General features: G+C 42.7%; 1 long non-coding RNA gene across 3 annotated transcripts; it reads right to left on the bottom strand.

Annotated features, from left to right (window-relative positions):
- Nucleotides 1-8152: 8152 nt before the first annotated feature.
- On the bottom strand, nucleotides 8153-18193 carry LOC106570041 (uncharacterized). 3 transcript variants are annotated; one of them, XR_001320606.3, is made up of 8 exons: nucleotides 17965-18193; nucleotides 13716-13774; nucleotides 13440-13501; nucleotides 13153-13218; nucleotides 13034-13055; nucleotides 12757-12846; nucleotides 12550-12661; nucleotides 8153-12432 (listed from the first exon to the last, which is right to left on the bottom strand). It is a non-coding gene; the product is annotated as an uncharacterized LOC106570041 (long non-coding RNA). The 3 variants fall into 3 exon arrangements; XR_001320603.3 differs by having other exon boundaries at nucleotides 12757-13055; XR_001320604.3 differs by having other exon boundaries at nucleotides 12757-13055; nucleotides 17971-18193.
- Nucleotides 18194-18924: the final 731 nt, after the last annotated feature.

Here is an 18924-nt window from a genome sequence, read left to right as displayed (position 1 = left end):
AAGTGGTGATCCTAACTGACCTAAAACAGGGCATTTTTACTAGGATTAGTTGTCAGGAATTGTGAAAAACTGAGTTAAAATGTATTTGGCTAAGGTGTATGTAAACGTCCGACTTCAGCTGTACATATAGCTTAATATCATTGCACTGTTTGTGTAGAGAGCTTTAGTTGCAAGTAGTATTTGGTAGCAATGCCTTTAAATTGTTTAACTTGGGTCAAACGTTAAAGGCATTTCATTGTATGGTGTAGCTTAAATAAACTTTGTTTTGATTAGCTTTAACACATGGTTACTGTCACGCCCTGACCATAGAGAGCCCTTGTTTCTCTATGGTGTAGTAGGTCAGGGCGTGACTAGGGGGTAGTCTAGTTTATATTTCTATGTTGTGTTCTAGTTTATATTTTCTATATTGGTGTTTTGTATGATTCCCAATTAGAGGCAGCTGGTAATCATTGTCTCTAATTGGGGATCATAAATGTAAATGAGAATGTGTTCTCAGTCAACTTACCTGGTAAAATAACGGTAAAATAAATAAATAAAAATAGGTAGCTATTTTTCCCACCTGTGTTTGTGGGATTTTGTTTTGTGTTTGTGCCTGTGCACCACGTAGTCACGTTTAGTTGTTCATTTATTTGATTTATTTGTTTTTGCTTGAAGTTTCACTTTGGAATAAAGATGTGGAACTCTACACATGCTGCGCCTTGGTCCCGTTCTTACGACAACCGTGACAGAATATCCCACCAAACCAGGACCAAGCAGCGTGTTCACCAGGTTAAGGAGTTATGGACATGGGAAGAAGTGATGGATGGATGCGAGACCCTTCCTTGGCAGCAGACGGAAGGTAATGATGGAGGGGGGGGGGGGGGGGGGGGGCACAACGGGTGGCCGGTCGAGGAGAGTGCCAGAGCCCGAATGGCAAACTCTGGAGGAGCGTGTCGTCAGACCACGGCCACAGAAACCCCAAGATTTTTTTTGGGGGGGGGGGGGGGGGGCACATGGAGCTGGCGGCTGAGCAGAGGGAAGAGCCAGAGACCACATGAGAGGAGATAGAGAGGTGGTCGGTCGACCCAAGGAGAGTACCAGAGCCCGCCTGGGATTCGATGCAACAGTGTGAGGAGGGATACCGGAGAATGGAGTTGGCTAGGAGTATGCGGCAACGCAGGCGGGCTGAAGTTCGGGTCATCAGTCTGGTGCCATCAAATCAAATCAAATGTATTTATATAGCCCTTCTTACATCAGCTGATATCTCAAAGTGCTGTACAGAAACCCAGCCTAAAACCCCAAACAGCAAACAATGCAGGTGTAGAAGCACGGTGGCTAGGAAAAACTCCCTAGAAAGGCCAAAACCTTGGAAGAAACCTAGAGAGGAACCAGGCTATGAGGGGTGGCCAGTCCTCTTCTGGCTGTGCCGGGTGGAGATTATAACACCACATGGCCTAGATGTTCAAATGTTCATAAATGACCAGCATGGTCAAATAATAATAATCATAGTAGTTGTCGAGGGTGCAACAAATCAGCAACTCAAGAGTAAGTGTCAGTTGGCTTTTTCATAGCCGATCTTTGAGAGTATCTCTACCGCTCCTGCTGTCTCTGGAGAGTTGAAAACAGCAGGTCTGGGACAGGTAGCACGTCCGGTGAACAGGTCAGGGTTCCTTTGCCGCAGGCAGAACAGTTGAAACTGGAGCAGCAGCACGGCCAGGTGGACTGGGGACAGCAAGGAGTCATCATGCCAGGTAGTCCTGAGGCATGGTCCTAGGGCTCAGGTCCTCCGAGAGAGAGAAAGAAAGAAAGAGAGAAGGAGAGAATTAGAGAGAGCATATTTAAATTCACACAGGACACCGGATAAGACAAGAGAAGTACTCCAGATGTAACAGACTGACCCTAGCCCCCCGACACAAACTACTGCAGCATAAATACTGGAGGCTGAGACAGGAGGGGTCAGGAGACACTGTGGCCCCATGCCATCTGTGCCGGCTCCACGCACCAGATCTCCGGTGCGCCTCCCCAGCCCGGTACATCATGTGCCTGCTCCCTGCACTCGCCCTGAAGAGCCAGTGAACGTCAAGGAGGCAATGGGGAAGTTGGGAGAGAGAGAGATGAGAGATGTTGTGCAAGTGTGTTCTGCTCAACATCGGACCAGAGGATCCGGGTAGCAGTCTGGTGCAACCTGTGCTGGCCCCACGCATCAGGCCTCCAGTGCGCCTCCCCAGTCCGGTACGTCCTGTGCCTGCTCCTCGCACTCGCCTTGAAGTGCGTGTCGCCAGTCCGGTACGTCCTGTGCCTGCTCCTCGCACTGAAGTGCATGTCACCAGTCCGGTGCCACCTGTACCGGCTCCACGCACTCGGCCTCCAGTGCGCATTCACAGTCCAGAGCATCCGGTGACGGTCCCCGGTCCGGAGCCTCCGGCGACGGTCCACGGTCCTGGGACCTCCAAGCGACGGTCCACGGTCCGGAACCTCCAAGCGACGGTCCACGGTCCGGAACCTCCAAGCGACGGTCCACGGTCCGGAACCTCCAAGCGACGGTCCACGGTCCGGAACCTCCAAGCGACGGTCCACGGTCCGGAACCTCCAAGCGACGGTCCACGGTCCGGAACCTCCAAGCGACGGTCCACGGTCCGGAACCTCCAAGCGACGGTCCACGGTCCGGAACCTCCAAGCGACGGTCCACGGTCCGGAACCTCCAAGCGACGGTCCACGGTCCGGAACCTCCAGCGACGGTCCACGGTCCGGAACCTCCAGCGACGGTCCACGGTCCGGAACCTCCAGCGACGGTCCACGGTCCGGAACCTCCAGCTCCATGGCCGGAGCCTTCCCCTGCGCCGGTGGCCAGTCCAGGCACGGCGTCCAGGCACGGCGTCCAGTCCCGCTCCATGGCCGGAGCCTTCTTCTGCGCCGGTGCCCAGGCACGGCATCCAACCCAGCTCCAGGGCCGGAGCCCTCCTCTGCGCCGGTGCCCAGTCCAGGCATGGCGTTCAGCCTGGCGCCATGGTCGGGTCTGGGGGAGGAGGGCTACGACCCGCACCGGAGCCGCCGTCGACACTAGTCACCCCCCCCCCAAACCCCCATTTGGTTTCAGGTTCTGCGGCCGGAGTCCGCACCTTTGGGGGAGGGAGTACTGTCACGCCCTGACCATAGAGAGCCCTTGTTTCTCTATGGTGTAGTAGGTCAGGGCGTGACTAGGGGGTAGTCTAGTTTGTATTTCTATGTTGGTGTTTTGTATGATTCCCAATTAGGCAGCTGGTAATCGTTGTCTCTAATTGGGGATCATATTTAAGTAGCTATTTTTCCCACCTGTGTTTGTGGGATATTGTTTTGTGTTTGTGCCTGTGCACCATGTAGTCACGTTTAGTTGTTTGTTTATATGTTCTTGCTTGAAGTTTCACTTTGGAATAAAGATGTGGAACTCTACACGCTGTGCCTTGGTCCCGTTCTTACGACAACCGTGACAGTTACAATATAGCCTATTACAGAATTTTTTTAAACAGGTGAATTATCAATTCATATAATGTATTTGCATAGATTAAACATGCTATCAAATCAATTGACCAAGAAGTGAACAGAAATCATTACTATGTAGAATTGCAGGAAATTCGTTTTAAAACTGACATAAAATCAAGCTTTTCATGTGGGAGTATTAATGCATCTCAAACTATAACAGTAATGCAGTATTACCTTCAAATTGGCCCAATTCACATTTCCAATTGCCCACCCTGACATACCAAGCTAGAACGGGCACTGCGTCTCAACTGTTAATGTTGCGACAGATCATTTCTGGTAACAGAACAAAATAGTCAGCACATAGTAACTTCTGATTTAGCTGTACTTTAATTAATGCAAACACGTGCGTGGTATATGTGTGGTTCGTATATATACGGTCTCGCTGTTTTACCTCGCAGGGCAAAACAGAGAAGAGGGCGACACATCCTATTGTTCTCTCTTTTATACTCGACAGAGATAGTTCCCGCTCAATGCTGGCCTGTCAGAGGGAGGAGGAGCGTGGTTTAAACTTGCTCCTCCTAACGTCGGCGTGCAGGCTGGTCCCAGCGTCGTGACGCTCTTCCTGTTGCCGGTTGTAGTTCTTCTTGTCAACAGTTGATTTACTCGCAGTTCATATACTTAATATTGTAGCATAGCTTCTCCAGTATATTATAAAGGTTATGCATACAAATAGCCAGTTCAACCCTAACACAACCAATAGCCAATATAGGCTATATATCCCAAGCAGGGCTATAGCAAATTTAAGAAAGGTTCAGGCTCATTGGGCTTTGAGGTGTACACTCTGGTTTGGGTTTCCTCTGCAATACGGTGTAGCCAGGGCTGGCGCCAGAATGAATCAAATGGATGGGCAGAATCAAATGGACCTCTTTTGTGCGCATGCACACAATTTGTTAATGGGTGTTATAATAACGACAATAGACAACTAGTGAGTTACAAATTTGAGGAAGCTTACAATTATTTATCCTACCATCTGCTTGCCAGTTATGATTATTTTTATATGCGCATTTTTTATGAAGTTTGATTTCAATAATAACATTGTTGTTTCTCAAAAGTATTGTCATGTGTTTAATAATAAAATCTGAATTAAAATGATAAAAATCTTGAAGTTAAAATTCAACTAACGCAAGAGCACCAGCATTTGCCATAGGGACACATCACATCGCATGAATCTCTCTACGACTGTCTTCCTCCCTTTCTATCTGTCTTGACTTGAGCTATCGCTAGTGAAGTGCTACTCTGCAAACAACGTTCTCTCCGAGAATGAGAAAGGTACTGAAATACATGCATTAACATAAATGAATGTAACCAAATTACATTTACTAGGCCCACTGGTGACATATAAAATTGATTAAAAAAACAAAACAATCAAAGGGCAAACAATTCACATGAAACAATGAATGTGCAAGAATTGGCAGCAGACAGCGGAGCACATTCTGAGGAGCTGAGTACAAGCACTCCGGAGAGGGATGTCCATATCTTCGCCACACACTCCTTCATGTCTTAACATCTTAAATTACAATTCAATAATCAGCTAGGCCTATTGACACGCACGCTGCCCAAATTGCTGGCTTCCCAAATAGGCACAGTCCTATGCACTTGTGATTTGAAACAATCAACAGCTATTTAAAAAACAAATAAAGCTTATGATCCTCTGTTGCTATGTCATGCTCTCTGGTGAAGCATTTGTAATGGTTTTATTTGGACAGGAGAAATTATATAATTTTTGACAAAACATCAATTTACTTTAGGGGAAGCCAGCATCGAACAGTGCACCGTGCACCAGTCAACTTTCCTTTCCAATTCGCAAGTGGCTGAAACCAGAGATCAATACATAATAACGAGATGCTCATGTCTCCACCCTAACAATGCGAGTCGTTGTCCCAAAGAAAGGAACGCAGGAGACAAGCTTAGGTCTGCATATAAATGCCCATAGAAACGCATTGAGCTTATTCAGGACAGATTTTGGTGTGAGAGCCCTCTCGCTTTGCCTCTTCCTCTCTGCTGAAACTAGCGAGCGAAACAGCGCCCCTCTGTCTTACTAGATGTAGCCCATGTATCTGATGCTGTCTGGCCAGAAAAGGTATTGCATGCCATACTGCTTCTGTCCGGACTGCATCAGATACACGGTCTAGAGGGGCGCTGTTTCGCTTGCTTTATCTCATATTAATGTGTCTTTCTGTCGGCTTGCCTTGTCTGGCAGCGAAAGTTCATTCAGCCTAATTTACTGCCTTTAAAAAAAATACAATATTTGTTTAAGCAATATCAGGTATGTAACTGTCACGGTTGGCGTAAGAACGGGACCAAGGCGCAGCGTGTGTAGAGTTCCACATCTTTATTCCAAAGTGAAACTTCAAGCAAAAACAAATGTGGTTACTACTGACAATTGAGATGTACAAACCATAGCATAAAAGGACGACGAGCAGATAAGAAGCAATCCGTAATTTCAATTAAGACATTCATGAGCGAGCTAGGACGGACATAGCCATTAACTACTAACTTTTTAAATATACAGCGACAGAATTCAGAACGTGGGCCGTTCTTACAGTATTCTCCCTGTACACCACGTCAGAACCGTACATATCTCGCTGGCATATTACATAATTATGAAGCAGCATACATGACATTTTGGACTCACCTTGTTGTGCTGTGCTCACTTGAACAGGAATGTGGCGCGGCGGTCCATCATGGGCACATTTTGTCATCAAAGTCTGGCCTTCTCTGGATTTATGGTGCTTTCATGACAACTGGGAACTATGAGAAAAACAAGGTTGAATCATGATGAGGTCAGTGATCTTCAGGTAGGAGCTTTAGAAACAGGCCCCAGTTTCCGACTTGCAATTCCGAGTTGGATGACCATTCAAAATGTATTTTCCCAGTCAGAGCTCGTTTCTTTTCAGAGTTCCCAGTTGTCTTGAACTCATTGAAGTCTGAGATTTCCCAGTTCCGAGTTTCCAGTTATTTTTAATGCGGCAGAAGTCATGCTTGATTTGTCAGCGTGGCCAATGTATTCAACCTTTTCTGGACCATGGGGTGTTGTGAGTGAATGTTTATAATTTTAAGCTTGGAAAAGAGACCCTTCAACCCAGACTTGGACCCACACATTCACTCCACTGATTAGCAGGCTAGTGATTGCTTTGAGAAGCTTGCAGATAGCCACTGATTCCTTCCGAACCAGTTATTGTTGAATTTACAATTTCCGACTTGTGTAATGTTTATGTCCAATGAGCACCGATACGTTTTATCTATAATTTCTCTTCATTATTTCTCTTCACATGACAAGGATTGAAAAGGATTTGCCAGTCGACTTGATTCATGATGACTGCTAGCTAAGATTTTGAAAGCTACTGTCGATATAACGTGATTTGACGTCATTTTATCTGTGGCCAATGACCTTGAGCCTTCATGGATGGGCACTTTTAATGTAACTCTATGGCAGCACCCAAAGAGCTTGAATTTTTTTAGTCTACGGTAGATTTTGCGGTGATGTAGTGTCCCCATAGTGACAGAATACTGAGCCAATCACGGCGCAACTAGAGAACATTACCAACCTCTACGCTCCGTATTTTCCGCTGCCTGTCCCACCACCACAGAAACCACTGAGCTAGGCTGAAACACCTGCATTTTGGAGCTGACTTACTCAAGAAAGCAAAAAAGAGACCATGTTTGTATGGGGCTTTATTAACTCAATTATTGATTTATTTATTGTTTGCAAACTATGTGACGGATTAATGCACAAAAAATATGCAATACAAGCAAAAAAATAAATGTTTGCCTGATGTATCAGGTGTGTGTAATTGGACTGTGCTGCAGCCTTGTCCGTTACTGACGTGCCTTAAAACTTGTGGTTGTGAACCGGCACCTTCTCATGTTGTTTATAAGACTGGATAGGAACTGCTGGTGAATATTTTTCAACGGTCTGATTGTCCGAAGTGGTCAAGCCTCTGACGAACCTCCGCAGTGCACACACAGGCTACAGTCCATCATTCTCACCACCTTCAGAGAGAAGACAGGGAAGAAACCACCATTTACCTACCTCTAGGCTGCTATGCATATTTGGTTTGTCATTCTATAGTTTTTTTTAATTGCATTTCTTTGGTAATTTCTTTAGAATTTATTTTCAGGAAATAGTTTTGACAGCTCCGTGTAGGCCCCACCAAACAATGTTACATTGTCACGTGAAACGGAAGCTTTAGCACTGGTTTCGTACTAGTTACGTAAGATAGTTTGTTGATTTTGCTAATACAGGCACTTTTGGCTTTTTATCTATATGAAAATGTTCTTCACCCTGTCTGGAAACAAAATCTAATAGTGGCTGAGACTATATAATAGCCCAAATAGCTGAGTGGAAATGTCATTACCACCACGTCATCAAATATGTTATTTTAGTTGAAAAGGAAATGACAGAAATTGTGCCTAAGGTATTTTATATAACATTTCCATGTTTTTTTAAACTATTTGGAAGTTTTCTTACTTATATGTATTCATCATTGTCATGTCTAAGTGTCCATATATGCCTTTGATACTCAGAAACATGTATTTACCGCATCAAAATCTTGGTAATGACTTAGCGTTTTGGTAATGACTTAGCGTTGTGGTAATGACAGTGTTGTGGAAATTACATTTCATATTAAACAACTAATGAAAAACATTTGTCACAATTGTACATGTTTAATTTTATTGAAGATATAGAACACACCATTCAAAACTAAAACAACAGAAGGTTACTTATAGCATATTTTGGGATTCAATGCATTAGACAGAAATACATGTACAAGGTTGGAAACACTGGTTGACATTAAACAAATTATTGTTCACTGGATGCAGTCTATTGATTCAGACTCATGAGACAGGTGTGTGCTCACTCAAGATTAAGTTTTGCCCTTAATGCTCTCTATTGCTTATTGAGAAAGTGAGTTTCCTCCTAAACTGCGCCATCAAGCATCATATGCCGTTTTGTCGCTGGATGAGGCTCAGGGACAAGCCCATTCGCTGGTTGGTACCATACAATGTCCTCTCTCATTGGCCAAAATAATCAGTTGGCTCCCACATGACTGATTGTCTTGACTAGAGATCAGCTCTCTGCATCAACATCTTGTATAATACCAGGGTAAGGGATTTCATCATATTTCACAACATACCACTTTCCAATCAGGCACTTATGTACAGTGCCTTCGGGAAGTATTCTGATGTGACCTTTTCCACATTTTGGTAGGTTACAGCCTTGTTCTAAAATTGATTATTGTTTTTTTTACCTCATCAATCTACACACAATACCACATAATGACAAAGCAAAAACTGTTTTTTAGAAATGTTTGCTAATATACACTACCGTTCAAAAGTTTGGGGTCACTTAGAAATGTCCTTGTTTTTGAAAGAAAAGCAAATTTTTTGTCCATTTAATATAACATCAAATTGATCAGAAATACAGTCTAGACACTTGTTGTAAATGGCTATTGTAGTTGGAAAAGGCTGATTTGTTTTGAATATCTACAGAGGCCCATTATCAGCAAGTTTATCGCAGTTTATTCCTGTTCTGGGAAATGAAGGTTATTCCATGCGAGAAATTGCCAAGAAACTGATGATCTCATACAACGCTGTGTACTACTCCCTTCACAGAACAGCGCAAACTGGCTCTAACCAGAATAGAAAGAGGAGTGGGAGTTCCCGGTGCACAACTGAGCAAGAGAACAAGTATATTAGAGTGTCTAGTTTGAGAAACAGATGCCTCACAAGTCCTCAACTGGCAGCTTCATTAAATAGTACCCGCAAAACACCAGTCTCAACGTTAACAGTGAAGAGGCGACTCCGGGATGCTGGCCTTCTTACAGTAATGGCTAAAAACTGCAGGGAGAATGGAGAAGGCAGAATGGTGCTTAGAGTTTGAGAGCTAACCCTCTGTGTGCATTGTGTGATGTTCTAGTTCTTAAATAAGAGAACACTATAGTTAGATCGTACTCCTCCTACATTCCACACCGTTCTCCCACTTCGTATATCAAAACTACCAAAGTGCAATGTGTCTTGCAAAGTCTTGTTGTAGTCTTATTGAATTGTCGCTGGTCTGCATTGCACTGAATTTTATGTAATTTTTTATTTACTTTTGTTGCATGTTATTTTGGCATTAATTCGTGTCACATATCAGTTTGCAAACAATGTAAAAACACATTTATTGAGTGAATAAAGCTGCAAACAACATTGTTGTTTTCTTGAGTAAGGCAGCTCCATAATTCAGGTGTTTCAGCCTAGCTCAGTGCTTTCTGTGGTCAAATCCAATCATAATTTATTTGTCACATGCGCCGACTACAACAGGTGTAGACTTTACCGTGAAATACTTACTTACAAGCCTTTAACCAAAAATGCAGTTCAAGAAATATATATATTTTTTAATTTACTAAATAAACTAAAGTGAATTTTTTTTAAATAAAATCAAAAAGTAACAAGATAATGACATTACATTAACGAGGCTATATACAGTGGGTGCCGGTACCGAGTCAATGTATGGGGGTACAGGTTAGTCGAGGTAACTTGTAAAGTGACTATGCATAGATAATAAACAGCGAGTAGCAGCGGTGTAAAAACAAAGGGGGGGTCAATGTAAATAGTCCGGGTGGCCATTTGATTAATTGTTCAGCTTGGGGGTAGAAGCTGTTAAGGAGCCTTTTGGTCCTAGACTAGGCTGTCTCATCGTTGTCGGTGATCAGGCCTACCACTGTTGTGTCGTCAGCAAACTTAATGATGGTGTTGGAGTCGTGCTTGGCCATGCAGTCGTGGGGGAACAAGGAATACAGGGGGGACTAAGCACGCACCCCTGAGGGGCGCATGAGGACTGCAGATGTGGCCAGGGCAATAAATTACAATGTCTATTGGCAACAACAACACATGATTCCATTTCTATTAGTCACATGTCTGTGGAACTTGTTCAGTTTGTCTCAGTTGTTGAATCTTGTTATGTTCATAAAAATATTTACACGTTCATTTGCTGAAAATAAACGCAGTTGACAGTGAGAGGATGTTTCTTTTTTTGCTGAGTTTACAAGCGTTGCAGGGCAATTACTAATTTGCTTCCCATACCTCCTATTCGATGTAGAGGATGTGTGGTCCAAATCTGCGTTTAAGGATTTCAAACATCTGTCTGAAAGGATCTCTTTTCCAAGGTTAAAAGGATAAACATTCACACGCAACATCAAGGGCCAGAAATGGTTGAATAAATTGGCCATGCTGTTAATCCAGCATGTCTTCTACCTCGTTCAAAAGAACTGGAAATTCGGGAACTGGGACATCTCAGACTTCAGTGAGTTCAAGACAACTGGGAACTCTGGAAAAGAAATTAGCTCAGACTGAGAAAATACGTTTTGAACGGTCATCCGACTCTGAATTCAAAGTCGGGAACTCCGGCCTCTTTCTAGAGCTCTGATCTGAAGATCACTGATATCATGATTCGACCTTGTTTTATTCGGAGTTCCCAGTTGTCTTGAAAGACCCATAAATCCTGAGAATGACAGACTGATGATAAAGTTTGATGACAAAAGTTGCCCACAAGAACGTCCGCCGCGCCACCTTCCTGTTCAAGTGAGCACAGGACAACAGGGTGAGTTTTGCTTACTTTGTGTATTACAATTAGCTCGTGCTTTTCTTCACTAGGATGAGATACTATATAATGTTGTTGGGTCTGTAACCATGTTTGCCAGTCTCTTCCCATTCAAAGTTCCAGTTGATATTGCAAGGGTTGTTTTGTTTGTGCAATGTGCTGTCTGTGCGTCGGTATAATGTATAAAAAAATTGGATACTCATGATTGTATTTTCCTTCCTTTTTAGGCCATATAGGCCTAACAAAATACTTAAAATTGTAGGCTAACCGAGTCTCTCTCTCGCTCTCTCTCTGTGGTGACTTAAAGAAGAGTAAGGTTAAGGCCTCAACATCTTGCTGAATTTATCTGAACTAACATCTATCTGAATTTCTGTCTGAGTCCATTTTGAAAGTGCTGAACGAATAGGCCTGCCTCGTCGCAGCTCGTTTGTTTGCACTTGCTTATACTTAGAGCTAAGTGTTAATGATTTAAGATGAAACATTATGAATTTAGTGATTCATAAATCGAATAATGTTTGTGTATGGTTCAAAAGTCAGAACTTATTTTGGCGTTCGTTATTATTGAAGGAGAATGCGGTTCTTATCGACTTACACAAATCCACAAGGAGCCAGTAGTAACCACGTTTGTTTAAGTCAGCCATATCAGCTATGGTTTTTAAAAAGGCAGGAAATGAGGTTGAATGAACTGTTTCGCTGTCAGACAAGACTGATAGCCAGGTGTAGCGTTGGTAAGGATTCACTCCATGGTGCTGAAAGGAAAGCTCTGCTAACAGAACAACTTTAAGTAGGCAATAACATGTTGTGGTTACTGTTTGTCACCTATTGTGCAATTAATATATTGTTTAGTGTTGTGCTTTGCTGGCACATTCGCAAAAAAAACTTTTTTTTTTGCCCCACCAAGGTTTACATGCTAAAAATCACAAACTGGTTATTGCAGACACGATAAAGCTGAGTGACGTTTAATCATGCAACCCACATCTTTATGCACCTTGGCCATTGAGCAAGTAGACTAATGTTGATGACAAATTGGTAAGCCTCATTTATTTATTCCAAGACCCATTTTCAAAACCTATAATTATTGGAGCAAAGGGCGATCTGGTGGTACACCTCAGTTACGGGTACCTCTGTTACATAAAGAGATCGAAAATAATTACTGCGTCTAGCTTTCTGAATATTTAGGAAGTCGACTTTTTTGTTGTTGTTGCTTAAACGCAAGCATCAACCATGATGATCGAGGGCCATTTTCAAGACAAGACATTTTACATTATATAAACAAATGTTACATTGTGGTCTCTCATGTAGTCACTGGGAACTGTGTGTTGTACGCCACACTGCTCTCTCCCTCATCCCTGAAATGAAACACACAACTGGTTTAATAGGCCTGTATTACATAGCTTCCATAGTTAATTCATTCATTAATCCACTAGTCAAAAAAGTGTGAATAGCCGTATTGCCAGTGCACTCACTCTGTGGGTGATGTCTTGGGCAGTGTGAGACATGAGGAAGCGGTCGCACCAGGAAGGGCAGCGATTGTTCATTTACTGGGTTGGTTTACTGTAGTCCTCAATGTAGGGGTAACTGACACACAGACACACAAAGACAGTCAGCAGTAAAACCAGTAACACTCCTCAAGCAGTTGTAATAGTGACAGGGCTGCTAGGGATTATGCTTACCTGGGTGGAAACAGGATGTCATGCTCAGGCATGAGCGATCTCTCCCTGATGAGACCATTCATCTTCACTGCCAGAGCGATCCTCACGATCCTCGCAGGAACAGGTTTTATAAACATATCATTTTAAATAGAGAATGTACGTGTAACCCCCCCAACAAAATGAATATTAAAAAAATTCAAATGTGGTAAAAAATTTTTGGGGGCAAATCTCTTCCCATTCTCTGCAACTGCACACGTGTGAGTTTTAGTGAAAAAAGGGGAGAAACATCACGACTCACCAATCAGGACAAGGTTTTGCACCTGAAAAAAAGGGTTAAAAGGACAAGTTAAAATAGGATTTTATTTTCTGTACAAACACATTATTAGAAGTGGTGCCATTTCAATTGGATCTTCTTACACTAATGTCAGGCAACCATGGGCAGCTGAGTAGCACACCTCTTGGGGAATCCAGTCTTAGTGAGACCTGATGCGGAGAAAAATTTTGAAAGATCATCAGCCTAGCTAGTACAGACCTAGCTCTTACCAAGCAGGTTAGTAGGAATTAACACATATTGAAGATCAGAGTATCTCAGAGAAAAAAAAAACACACAAAATAACACAATTTACTGCCAATGACTTTGGGTTTAAGGAGGGGTTGTTCTGCTCCCTCCTTTCCTGGGATTTGGCTGATTAAATCACTGGTACCTGAGTGGGTGGCCATGGACAGCTGTAAGGCTATGCATTAGGTCATTGACATGTTTCAGGAACTGTAAAGACAGAGAGAAATCATGATTAAGGATTTAGCTCATGAATCTACATACTACAGAAGACCTTCACTAAATTAGTCAATCTACTAGCCAGGCTAGTCTATGTTGCCCTTCAGCAATCTGGCAGGCAGATGGAGAGAGCAACATTTTGTAGACAGCAAAACATGGGCTATGCATTTCTAAGTCAGCAGACTAACCTTAGATAGCTACCTACCCATTCCCTTTGTGCTGCCCTCCTTCCTTCCATCAACCCAAGCTAACCTTAGATGGTTCCTGCAAAAAAAGTGAATCAAGAACTGAAAAAAGCGGTTGAGAATTAGACTCTCAAAAATGCATTAAAAACGATTTTCCTCAATGACCTACTTCATAATATATATATATATATATATATATATATATATATACACACACACACACAGGGTTGGGAAGTAACGGATTAAGGAGGGGTTGCATGTAAGGGATTACAAAAAACGTTAACTGTAATCCGCTATGTTACCAGCAAAAATATTGTAATTATAATTACGAAACGCCATCTTGTTCTCATCGACTTGCATACAAATGCGAGCTAGCTAGCTAACTACTTAGCTTGGCAACACTCATGTAAATGGGAAAATCTCACTTGTTTTACACTCGGTCAAAACAATTAAATTATACATTAAAATTAACAGGATGCCAGGATGCACTGGGACTGTAGACTAGACAGTGAAGACAAACACGCGCACACACACACACACCACTCCTCCAGTACATCCGTCATACACATAAATACATGCTGTTAGACACGTTTATCAGTTTATCAGTTTATCCATGACAGGGACAAACTCCACACACACACACACAAATCAAATAAACCAGACACATTCCCCCAAGACAACAACATATAAACAGAGAGGAGTGAGTGTGACACTGCACATGACAAATACGTCCAGACAGACACACACACACAGAAGACACAAACACTGCAATGTGATTCTGTGGTAAAAGGCCATGTCAGGAGAGAACTAATGGGATTACCTGTGGTGGAGGAAGATGAACTGGGAGGAAAGAGCGATTGGTTTATATAATGCATTAGGTTTAGACCAGGACCCAACTCCCAAATGCACCCTATTCCCTATATAGTGCACTACTTTTGACCAGGGCTGATAGGGAATCCCACAGGGCTCTGGTCAAAAGTAGTGCACTACATAGGAAATAGGGTGCCTTTTTGGGACGCAGCCACATGTCCTAGTGCAGCTACAGCCATCATGAACTCCCTGGATGGGTTTCATCATTCAATAAAGACACAGTCAGACCAGAATCCGTCGGCTGCACCCCTGTACCACACACACACACACACACACACAACACCTGATAACCTACATACTACAGTATATACATCATGTAATAAATTACTGATTAAACGTTCATTCACAAGTCCACCCACACAGACATAGGCCTAAGTATCGCTATATTTTATACAGTAGGCTTTGTAATAAATGACTGATAAACATCATATATGTCATCCTGTCCCTAACATCCACTCACACAGACTCTGGGCTTGTGTCCCAATACTTTATGTCTGATAACACTAAAACAAGTGGCAGCTGAAATGCCACCAAATTTAAGAAGAAATTAACATGATAGAAAAATACCCATCAAAATACATCAGTTTAAGCTAGAGATATCTGTTTGACCACTCTATGGAAAGATTAGACTCTCACGAACACGATGGTGTTTTTTGAGAGACCCCCCACAAGTTTCACAGGATTTGTCTGAAGGTAACCCATAAAAATGAATGGAAGTATAGAGGTAGTTTTGTGCCACAAAAGGGGTTAAACATGTGTCCAATAAATGTCAATATTTCCTGAGCTTTCTTATATCTCCTAGATATAGGACAGACACTTCAAAACCTTATTCCTTATGATTTATTTTTTGACTGTCTTTTTTGCCATTTATGAATGTGTTATTCAGTGTGTCTCTGTGATAGTAGTAAATGCCAAATTCAATATTTTTGAGGGATACAGACAGGGGTCCTAAAACAAACCAAAAAATAGCTTAATGATCCATGGTATGACCATCTTAAAACAATTCCCAAAGGTGTAGACTTTTACAGGTTAAGGAGACGAAACCTTAAAGGGTAGGAAGCATGAGTTTTTACTCACCAAAGTAACAAATCAGTGTGGTCAAAGACTTACTGACTTAGTTGTAGTCATGATCTTTATGAACTTATTTCCAGATATCTTCGTAACTACCCACAATGCACTATTTTTCAATGTCATATGGAGAACCGGTGCTACCTAGCTAGTTCCAGCTGGCTAAAGTTAGCTACTAAACATGCTAGCATGTAATTACATTCCAAACCAAGTGTTGGCGCTGGTGAGCTACTATGTGCATCCACGAAGAAGAAACCATATAAATCCATGCAAAAAAACTGCATCTTCTCTTCTCCTATGCGTTTGGTAGTGGCAGACGAGCGAGCAAGTGTTTCCGTTGTTCGTAGCTATTGCAGTAATACCCACAAGGACGGGGTTACAACTCATTTCTGACCCCCCAAAAAACGAGAAGTGAGCTTTGAAGTGCGACGGGTTTGTCTGGTTGAAGCGAGCGTATTGGAGCAAGGGAACCGTGCACACGTCTAATGTATGCGGAGCTCATTTGACCTCGGAGGACTTCGATGGCTTAGTATAATAACAAGTGGAAGGCAGGATTCAGGAATGAGAATCTGACTGAAACCAGGTGCTGTGCCGAGTGTGTGAAGCCTGCAACCTCTGTTTGCTACCAACCTACCAGTACATCGCGAGTGTCAGGGATGGAGAAAAACCGGGCAAATTCTATGTCAATTTGCCTCACTTTATCGCTGCTTGATTAGTTGACTCTCCCTTAGCGGGTGAAACGGCCTCTCCCTCTGAAGGCCTCCCTTTGACTTTTCTTTCGTAGCTAACTCGGCTGTCAATCGGTAAGTCTCCGCTCTCTTACTTTACATCTGCAGGCTATTTTTGTTGTTGAGTTCTGTGGGTTCCTGCCTGTGCTAGACTAGTTGTTCTCTGGCTTACTACTTAGCTATGTCGACCGTGGTGCTTGGCTAGGTAGGCTAGGTAGCTGGCTAGGCTAGGTAGCTGGCTGGCTAGGCTAGCTAGCAGGCTAAAATAGCTAACTTTAGCTGGCTGGTTTGCTGACTAACATAACTGCATATACCAGTAACATTATTTGATAACTGGTTAGATAGCGTTATGTATTTACATAACGCTTTCATTTACTTTAAAGTAGCTGTATGCTAGATGTTGATAGAAAGCAACTGGCTGACTAACGCAGTGCTAATATAACGTTAGCAGGCTGATAGGGATAAGGTTGGCAGGCTAGTTGGCTAGCAACCTTGCAAGCTGATTTGTAACATTACATTCATGCTTGTAAGTTGGCTGAAAATGTAATTGAAACCAGTAGTGCAAACGATTTGGTTTAATTTGAAATGATACATCTGAAGTTGTTTCTATTGGAGTTTACATTATAGTGAATAGGCTGGCTTGCTGGGTCCTCCATATTACATCACATCCCCCCCAAAAAACATTTTCAGATATGACTTTTGCATTCTTCAGAATTCTGGTCGGTTTTATGTAATAACAAAAAAAAAATTGAAAAGTGAGGTGTAACTTTGCCTTGTTACTTTTGATGTGTATACCACAGGAGGTTGGTGGCCCCTTAATTGGGGAGGACGGGCTCGTGGTAATGACTGGAGCGTAAATAAGTGGAATGGTATCAAATGATGCCATTCCATTTGCGCCGGTCCAGCCATTATTATGACCAATCCTTCCCTCAGCAGCCTCTACTTGTGTATACAAATGCAAATCCATATCTTACATGTGGTTACGTTTATGTTCCCTACCCATTAATTTGCTGCAATATTGAAACATGGCTGCATGATAATCTACTGAATGACACCTTACAACTGTTCAGTGAACAGCCTTCACAGCTACTGTCAGATATGACATACCATATGCACAATCTACACCAGCGCAAGGGTCTTCCTGGGGTCTTCCTGCAGGGAGCGGCAAACAGGGTCTTCCTGAGGCATTAATCTACACTGAGTATACAAATCATTAGGAACACCTTCCTAATATTGCGTTTCACCCCTTTCCCTCAGAACAGCCTCAATTCGTCGGGGCATGGGACTCTAAAATGTGTTGAAAGCGTTCCACAGGGATGCTGGCCCATGTTGACTCAAATGCTTCCCATAGTTGTGCCAAGTTGGCTCGATGTCCTTTGGGTGGTGGAACATTCTTGAACACATGGGGAACTGTTGAGCGTGAAAAACCCAGCAGCGTTGTAGTTTTTGACACACTGAAACCGGTGCGCCTGGCACATACTACCATACCCCGTTCAAAGGCACTTAAATATTTTTCCTTGCACATTCACCCTCTGAATGGTACACATACACAATCCATGGCTTGCGGTCCAAACACTTAAAAGGCACACACTCGTCCACTTACCCTCACCTTATGCCCTTGGGGGAAGCCCCGTCGCCATCTTGCAATGCGGTCCAAATGATTAGCCAAACAAGGGAAGTTTGCAACGTAAGCCCCTGAACCTTCGTTGTTAGTTGGCTTTGCAAGTGTACAATTATGTTCACTCCGGGGCCTGAAACTCCCCATAATTCAATTTGCAACGATTGTACATCCACTAAGAAAAGTCCGCAAAAACTTAAAAACAACATCAATGGAGAAGTCAATATACAAGTGTAAGTAAAAACAAATGCAAATAAGTTAGAAATTGTGCTACTAATTCACATTATGTTTTTGTTTGGTTATCTTTTGGAAATTGTAGAAAAAACATTTTCCTTCTTCAGCTAATTAATTTATTAATAACAGTAGGTGTATATTAATAATTATATATTTAATAGAAGTAGACATTCACTGACTGTAGCGCATATAAAGCACCCTGAAAACACAATCATCGCGGGATGAACGAGTGACGAATTTTCAGCCAAGGCTGGTCCATTTAAAAAAAATGATTCCTTCCTCCCTCTCCCTGCAAGTGTATACTCCTCAGAAGTGTCCACTTAATTTGAGGGCTAGGGTATGTCTTAAGTGCTTGGACCGCAGCTCCATGTCTAAAATCCATCTTTAACCTGTGCCTGTTCACCCATTTTGAACGTTAAATTGTTTTTTGTGCATCTCTGAGTGATTAATCCCAAGTGATTTTAAATGTTTTCATGTGTACCTGAGTTATTGGCATTCAAGCAGGCAGAAATCTGGACAATTTAACGTAGCACCGTGATCAAATCGCTCTCACTACACTGGAAGTTAATAGGAATACGACTTTTAAATCACGAAAGCGTCTATCACACATGTCAGATTTCAAAACTGGCCGATGCCATAACTCGGGAGGATGTATTTTTCTCCAATGAGCCATTGATAATATTTTTACGGTATTACCTCCAAGAAATGTGT

Source organism: Salmo salar, chromosome 14 (assembly GCF_965601325.2).
Source record: "Salmo salar chromosome 14, fSalSal1, whole genome shotgun sequence".
Classification (NCBI taxonomy): Eukaryota; Metazoa; Chordata; class Actinopteri; order Salmoniformes; family Salmonidae; genus Salmo; species Salmo salar.
Note: the sequence above shows the minus strand (reverse complement) of the source record. Positions and strands in the feature narration are given on the sequence as shown.